Source organism: Drosophila elegans, unplaced genomic scaffold (assembly GCF_018152505.1).
Source record: "Drosophila elegans isolate 14027-0461.03 unplaced genomic scaffold, ASM1815250v1 contig_208, whole genome shotgun sequence".
Classification (NCBI taxonomy): domain Eukaryota; kingdom Metazoa; phylum Arthropoda; class Insecta; order Diptera; family Drosophilidae; genus Drosophila; species Drosophila elegans.
The window spans coordinates 8,468,759-8,477,752 of NW_024545578.1; the positions used below are offsets into that span (position 1 = coordinate 8,468,759).

The 8,994-nt window shown below is 39.1% G+C and overlaps 1 long non-coding RNA gene across 1 annotated transcript; it reads left to right on the forward strand.

Annotated features, from left to right (window-relative positions):
• Positions 1 to 448: 448 nt before the first annotated feature.
• LOC121467082 lies at positions 449 to 1,733 on the forward strand. The gene is made up of 3 exons (XR_005977195.1): positions 449 to 576; positions 651 to 1,294; positions 1,426 to 1,733. It is a non-coding gene; the product is annotated as an uncharacterized LOC121467082 (long non-coding RNA).
• The last annotated feature ends 7,261 nt before the right edge of the window (positions 1,734 to 8,994 follow it).

The window sequence follows — 8,994 nt, forward strand, 5'->3', positions numbered from 1 at the left end:
TCTAAATTTTAAACATCACTGAAAGTTACCCAATATTTACTGTTATAAAGTAATCATATTAATTAAAATGATACAACTTGGTTATACCTTAATTTACTCTTTTTTATGATCATTTGGTGTATGATTTTTTGAAGCCATTTCCAAATGATTTATTTTAAAAATGTAACTAGAAGTCATTCTCCTTGGGTAATACCAATCTGTTCAGGTTAAACTTTATAACTGTAGTTATATTATAAATTAATGAGTTTACAGTGCATCGCTTGCATGCTTCATATCTTTAAAATAAAATAATTAAGCAATAAAGTAAGCTAACATGATACGGTCTTAAAATAAAAGCCTTCAGAGATAACTCTTTATGACGACAGCTTTATTACCTTATTTGAGTCAATCACATTTGCCGTTTATTTATTTGTGTGACATCTAATAATTTAAAAAGTATATATTCAATTAAGCCAATTGCCAATGAATGGCACCATTGTCGGCCGATTAGATCTTCGCTCGGATCGTAAATCATGTGGCGGCGGGACGAGCCCTTGAAGTACCGCTGCTACCGGAGTTGCCCACCTTGGTGGACAGGTGCGGAAAATTACTTTTTATATGCTCGTTTTAGTGGTTTATTATGACAAAACAAACTCTAACCCAAATTTCAGCGCACAAAGGTTAAGGGAACGGCACAGACCATGCGGATCGGAGATCGAGGTACCCACTCCATATCCAAGATCCCAAAGACCCCAGACCAAAGAGCCAAGACCCAAGATCCAAGACCTCTGAGCTCGGCACGTCATCGTCGCAACACTAACTAGCGTTTGAGGAAACAGAGTGTGGGTTTCGGCGATAAAGACACAGACAAAAACGCTATTAACATCATAAAACTACTATAAAGAAGCAAAACGAAAACAGCAACCGCTATGTGCACAACATAAATCATCGAATTGTTAGGAAGATCCATTATGGGCCATTACGAACACCAACACCGACACCACCTGAGTTATTTTGGGGAAAGAAAGGCAGCAGCAGCAGCAGCGGCAGCAGCAGTCGAGCAGCATTATTAAAATGCCGTTTTGCTTAATTTTATTTTATTGTTTTTGAAGAATTTCAGCCACGAATAGCAGTCAAATGAGCGCGCGAACTGCCGTTTGCCGTCGAATCGGGTGGTCCCGTCCACAATTTGAAAAAGTGCCGGGCTGCAAAGAAATGTTTAAGAAATGTATAAAGAAAAATAACAAAAATAAAAAAGAAGGAGCCCTGACCAACGGCAAATGCCCGGTAGCTTAGCTAACGAACACACTCCGAGGTGAGCAAACTAAAATTTATTAATGTGCCTGAGATACGCAGCAGATATGCGTTGCGAGTTGTCCAGCGGCTTGTCGATCGTTTCCTTGGAAGTGGAAATGAGTAATTTTTTCAATTTTGCTTTTCACTTAGATTGGAGGCGTTGATAATGGGCGTAGGAGTCGGGGGATCGCTGCCCAGTGTGCCCAATGTGCCCAAGGAGCATGCTTAATATTAATAAACAGGAAGGATCTGGTAGATACGCATAATGAGCCGCAGATGACAGGGCATATCATCGCTGACATCAGCACCGCACACTTCCGAAAGTGCGTATCTTCATCTAGAATTTGTTAAGTGAAAGTTTAACGGAAGTCGTGGGGGATCCTACTGGCATGATAGGCAGAAGATCGTCCTGAATATTGAAAACAATTCAATGGGGTTCTTACAAATAACAGATCATAATATTTATTATAAGGTAAAATGTTTTTTCATTATGAAAGATTGTTGAAATCTAAAATTTTCCATTTGGATAAACCATTTAAATATGTTTACAGTTACATTACCATGTTTAAGTTTTTTTTTAAGTTCGATTATGTTTTAAAAAACAATGTCATATTCAAATACTATGCCGTTTTTGTCTGGGTATATGCATTATTCTTGTTCTTAAAATATTTTGCTAAATACATAAAAGTTTAAAAATAAACCCATTTCTTCTCACAGAAGGGAATAGGGCTTATTATTGACTTTTATTCCATCAAATCCGGTGGTTTAAGAGGTCGTAGACCTGTGATATTAATCAAACTACTGCCCATGACGACCGGTTGATAGAGTCCATCCGATGCCATTTCCAAAATAGGGCTTGTCGCGGCGTTTCTTTGAAAACAAATTAGGCAACGTCGGTAGCCCCAAACGCACTTATCGGATGCCCATCTATGTCGAGAATCCCATCCCCATCCACATCCCTCCGCCCGATCCGACGACACAATGTCTGACGAGATCGAAATGGTCTCCTCATCGCATCGGCTTCTTGGGAGAATTATAGATAAATGATCAAAAGATTGTTAAATGCTGTTCAAGCAGCTTAGGAATTTGTTTGATGAGAGATTGATATCGCAGTGCAAGAGTTACGCATTCAGATCGGGCGAAAGGTAGCCTGGACTTCTATGTTTGTGTTTTGTTTCATTCGCCAACGAAATCCCCATATTCGTGGATCTTTGTATACAAGATGGCTTAGCACTAATGAACAATGTCTGTATCTGCATACCTGAGAGCTCAAGGAGAAAAAAGGGTGCCAACAAAAACTTGACTTCGTACAGGTGGTCTTTGTTTTGATACCTTTTAGAAAAATGTGGAAATAATTGTCTGGATGACTCACATTCTCTGAATAGTTCTTGGGAAGCCTTGTGTATTTTATTGATATTTTTATGGCAAAGATACATGGTAAGCAAGTCTGGAATTTGTTTTCAAAGATAAGAGTTCGCTACTTTGTGAATCAACAATTTTTAAATGGGGTTGCTATTGTATGCCTAATTTAATTTTGGCTCAAATAAGAAAAATTAAAAAAGTTTAAAAAATTAATGACTTATCATCTGTTTCATTTTTTTTTTATTTTCTCATCAAGGGAAAAAATGCGATTTTCGTTTCACTCTTTTGGGACAAGTAGACCAGTTGTTTATTTTGTCTATGAACTTTAATATTATGTTAAAGGATTCATTTTTATATAAATAAAATTCTTGATAGCATTTTTTCGCAATTGTTTCAAATTTTGTATTAAAATATGCAACTCCCTTCAATATTAGATATGCCTCCTACAGCTGACTAAGGTCTGTGCATTTACTTAAAATATAATTACAATTCGAATGTTTTCGAGTCCGTCCATTACATGCAGATGTGCAAATGGGTGTGTAAATTCAAATGGCAAACAAATTGAAAATGGAAAACGAAAATATGGACGTTGTTGCACAACAATCGACGTGCCCGTGTATTAAGTTACCCGTGTGTAGTGCAGTTTACACCCGTATGCAAATGTGGGTTTGATTTGATTAAGTAACGCGTAGTGTCGAAGCACCGATCGTCGGTCGCATTAATATTCTTACTTGGGTATTTAAATGGGCGCCGGATGGAGTGGAGTGGAAAAGGCTGTTGGGGTGTTGGAGGATTGTATATCTGTATGTTCTGTATTTTGCATAGTTTTGCTCCCCATTGGCAATTCATGAACATGACAACTGCAACTGTCCACGGCAGCGGGTAAATGTCGTAGTGTTCGTTGTTCGGTGTTCGTTGTTCAGTGTTCGGTGTTCAGTGTTCTGTGTTCTGTGTTTTGTGAGTGTGTGCGGGCGTGCTTGTACATACATCTATGGGAACACATGTCAACATTCCAGGAACACATGTACTATGTACGTACGCATACCAACACTCACTCATGCAACTAGCCCACATAGACACATAGTCATCGTCATCCCAGTTTGTGTGTGTGTTGGTGGGTGGGTGTGATGTGGGCGGGACTGATGGGCTGTGGGTGGGCGCAATTAATTAATTGCCTTTGTGCCATTTGCGCAACTGCAATTAAAACACTTACTTGAAAATACACTCCGTATCTGTATCTTTATCACCATAATTACTTGTGTAGCTTTACACAGCGAAAAGAAAATAATTCTGTTAATTTTGAGCTACAAACAATTTAGTTGTTGTATTACATTGAGAAAAAAAACAAGTTTCTGAATTGAGCGATTAGCTCAATTACATTAAACCGTGGAAAAATTTTTGAAAAACCTACCATTTTTATTTTAACATGACGTTAAATAGTTTAATTTAATATAACTTAATTTAATAATGCATAAAGAAACAATATTTTGAAAGGTCAAAACTACAATCTAATGTATAACCATCACTTTAAAAAATAATTTATAAACATTTAGCTTACATTGATAAAAAAATACTAATTGTAGAATAAGTTTAATTATTTCTTCCTGTGCATGTGCGTGTGTGTTGGTGGGGGAAACGGAACTGCGTGGAAGCCGCAAACTGAGCGCCAGAGGTCGCCACTCTACATAAATAGTTTGTGACCTTTCGCTTGTTTTACAAACAAGCTCCGAACAGTTGGCGTCGCCGCTCGCCGATTCGCGCCTCAATGTCACACGTAAGTGGGGGTGAAAAGGGGGCTTAAGTGAGGGGCGGTGGGCGATTCCCACCCCCTTAAAACAGCTGCAACTACAACTCCGCCTCTGATCCGATGGCTCTGCGGTGCTTGGAATTGCAAATTGGCAACTGCGCGCCGCTTCGCCAAGCCCGAGCCCATTTTAATTGTTTACATTTTGTTTTGTTTCAGCACTTATTATTATTAATTTCACTGGCACTCGCCACTAACTTCCTCCACCTCCACCCCCTGCCCCACCCCATTCCCCTTGCCATTTCCGCCCGTTTTTGCTTTTTTTGTGGGCGGCAGTGTTATTGACTTTTGCAAATGCTGCAGAAATGAATGCAGAGCCAAGCAACTCACACTCGCAGTCACATTCGCACTCACAGTGGGAGATGCCAGCACAGCCCTTCTTCGCATCTCCGGGGCCGGGCAATAAACAAGTTTGTTTATGGAAGCATGTTATTAAACGTCGGCCAATAATGCCCTATCCGATGGGGTATGATCAATTTACAAAACTATTGTATTCCTCTTTCGGGAAATATCGTATTCACTCAGAAATTTCTAATTTAAGGAATAATGCTAATAGTATTAGTATTAGTAGTAATAATAGTAATACCGTATATACTTGGAAAAAATATACCCAAGGCTAAATTTATATGGAAGGCTCATCTTTAGTTCATTATTCTTTAAATTAAGGAATTTATTACTAAAATCAAGAATTTATTTTCTGGGCGTAGCTTATACAGAAAAATTATTATAAGTTAAAAAAAATGGTTGTATTTAAGTAATTCATAAACTTTTCATTCAAATTTCGGTCACACAACTTTTTTTGAAAACATCAAACATATGCTTAAAAAAATTTGGCTTAATATTTTCTATTACAGCTTTCGACCAGATATCAATTTGTAATTTTTAAGCCTTTAAAAACAGTCCATTGTAATCTAATATATATTGGCAGTCATTAAATATAATTTAATCTAAGGTTGTTGCTCGGAATAATATTTGCATAACGTACTTTTTTCATATTGTAGACTTCATCCTTTAATTACATTTTTGGTTACCTTTATTTTAGTATTTGACACCAAAGCTTATTCTTAATGCCTTTATTCCTGTCAGTGTATAATAGTTTCACCTTCACAGCCGGATTTCCCTTTTTTCGGACGGTCTGAGTGGGTCTGTTCCGCTGGGAGACGACACTGCTGGAGGCGATGTCACTGATTCCATCTCCGCTCAATTTAGCGCCAGTGCACGCGATTGGAGCTTGGGTTCTCCGGAGCTGATGAGTCTGCAGTTTCCACTCTTCACTGTTCACTGTTCGCTATCCACATCCACATCCACTATCCCAGATCCGTGATCCGTGAGTCAAGGCAAGTCGGTCTTCAGATTGGCGGCACGAAACTAGTCGGCTTGGCTGTGTTCCATGGCCTGGCTTGGAAGTCTACCGTTACTAATAGTGCATATAGTGTTTTATTTGTATGCATTTCTCGCCATTCGTGTATCACATAATTCCGTGTGAATCCGCTCTGCAGTGATAACTGTGCTTTCGCCGTGTTCGAGTCGCAGCTAAAGTGATAATTGCCAGCTCATTATCAGCGTTTTGCGTGAGCAATTCGAGCCCCAGTCCAGAGATGCAGTGCATCCAGCAATCTGCAGACACGTCTCTGCGGCTGCACTTATGCATTAAGCATTCTCGCAGTGCATATTTTAGTATTTCAGTTGCCTGCTCAAGCATTTGCACAAAAACATGCTCTAAACACTTGTTCTCCAGCCCCCTAATTAAGTGGCTGGCTCATTGGGATACGCTCTGAAAAGATAACCTTTAAAAATAAATAAATATGAAATTTTATAACTTGATTAATGTCAAACTTTAACATATTTGAGGTATGCATATTTGCAAATTGTTTATTCAATAAAACATAGTTAAAACATTTATAAATTTCGAAGTTGTTGCTTAAGAAATACCACAGTAGCAAAAAACAAGACTAATATATTCTTTTAAGGTTTTTAGCGCCAATTTGATGTGTTAGCTGATATATGAAGTCCCATGAAAATAAATGTATGTCTATTGATTACCCGAATGCCCCCTCCGCAAAACGGATAAAACCTTTTGGTGTCGAGGATCACTTCCCTAAACAATTAGGTTACAATGCTGATCGAGGCATGTGGGCGAGACCCTTCTGTGGGGCTAACTGGGATCATTATTTCCGCACTAATGCCGCACCCGATCGACTGCCCATGCGCAGCGGCAACGGACGGAGGTGCTATACGTGCCGACAGGCCGACAGCTCGGATTTGGAGGAAAAACATGTGTAGGTTACTGCTCAAATCGCTTGTAGTGCCACTGCGGGCCAAATCCAGCGCCGGGCTGCATGCGAATTAGAAATTAATTCGCCCCTCGATGGGTGCCTGAATCTTAAATGCATGTGACATGTGGCACAAACTGTGCGCAACTGCAGCGGCATAAAAGTAGTTCCCAGTTGTCGACTGCATTCCTGGAGCTTTTCCTCCATGAATTTCAGAGCGTTCGCACGACATTTGGAGCATCCAAAGAGCCGAAGAGCGCGACTGGTAATTATTCACGTATGGCCTGGCCACTGGACTGTGTAAATCAACCGGCAAACCCAAGTCAACCGTTTGGCAATTAACAATTTTACTTCTATTAGGCCAAACAATGTTACCAGCCGGTGGCATCCAATATCCAGCGTACCCTTAGTTGCACCTTTTCATAACACCTTGTTGCAGTTGTTACGCAGTAATTTTACGACTTTTCTCGGAACAAAGTCATACAAAACGGAGCAAAGCTGCGGACGGTTTAAAGAGGAAATGCTCTGCATGGTAACCATCAGGCGATAATGGTACGTACATAATTTTTACTTTTTTACTGGAAGACAGCACTTACGCGTTCCTAATGGCCACATAAAAGTGTTTCATAATTCGTTATTTCCAGCTAGACATGCCTGTAAGTCCTAGGCGCCGAGGTATATACTTAAGAGTTCTGAGTTGATAATTTGATGGGGGTTCATGGGATTCTGGCGATTAAATTGATAGCTGCCTTGTAGTAAGAATGACTAAATTTTTGGAATATAAGTAAACTTGTAAAAAAAAATATAATAATTTACAAATTGTACAGAAATACCTGTTTGTTACTTAGTTAATGTTAGTTTAAACAAAAAATATATTGGGTAGAAAAATTATTAAGTGAGTTTTGTGACAAGATTATACTTTTAAATTTTTACCCTTCGAATGTGAAAACATTTAACCAGTGGCCTTAAAACTTAGCTTCTGAAATACAACTTCCTAATATAGCACTCCAATCTATCACTTAATGAAATGTTAAACGTAATTCATCATTTTCCGATGGTAATGAGGACTACCTGGTGGCTTTCATTTCCCGTGTCGATGTGTGTCGCCAGCGATTCCCCGATTGATCTTTGGCCGGGCTTTGTTTGGCCGTTAATTTGCTTGTAGTCGAACCGCGGAATTTGCATGGCTATTGTGCGTGCTTACTCACAGGCACCCCTCTTCCGCCCCAGAATGGATACATATCGTATTGACGAGGCCCGACGTCGTGCGTCATGGGCAGTGGTAGTGGCAGTGGCAGTATGTAGCCTGCATACATATGCCGCACCTGCGCCTACATGCCAAACTAAAGTCAGAGCCAGAGCTAAATCCAGCAGATATGCCAGGCCAAAGAAGGCGTTTTTTAATTGCGGCGACATGCGCTGCCTGCCAATGGGCCTTGTCGTCACCTGTGCGATCGTTCGATTTGTCCGATCGCCCGATAGCTATATGCCGATGTCGCCACCACTGCACGCAAAAAAGAGCGGCTTGTGCGTTAACCCGCAATGCTGAATGCGATTCATTATTCACAAATGAGGTGGACCTTGAATTATTTAAATTATAAGCTTAATAAAGCTTATTGGCACAAAGAAAAATCTTTAATTATGATCGATTGGATTTCAAAAGGATATGGTATGCGCTAGCGTATACATACGAGACTATAACAAATCAATATTTTCAAGTTGAACTAGGTGACATATAAATAGAGAATAGTGGATAATTTTATGCAAATTTAATTTATCATTTTGTTTCTTACATAAAAAAAATCATTGTACAATTTGATTTTTTCGTATGGCTGTCAAAAGTTTGTCAAATTGTATCACTCATACGCAGTGTGGCCCTGTGCTGACACTCACAAATTTCAGCAGTTTGGACATAATTGAACATTATTTTAGAATTTTAAGTTTAATGAACTAACCTAGTTTTGAGATCCAAAACCGTCTTCTATAATAGACATATATACATTATGTAGGTCAAAGTCTCTTTTTAAAAGTTTTGTTTTGTTTGGAGTTGTTATTTAAACTGATTCAGCTTATTTTGGATGTTATAATTTTGTTGTGTCAATTTCTTAAATGTGTGTTATACATTAAGTATGAAATTCCGAAATTAATATGTTAAATTCTTATGTATTTTTCAGTACTTAGGTCCATCCCAATGCTTCTTGAAGCAGTGGATTTTCAGACGGACTTTGTCCTTCCTACTGAGCACCTTCGATGGCCGAGTACTCCGCACCGCTTTAGTGT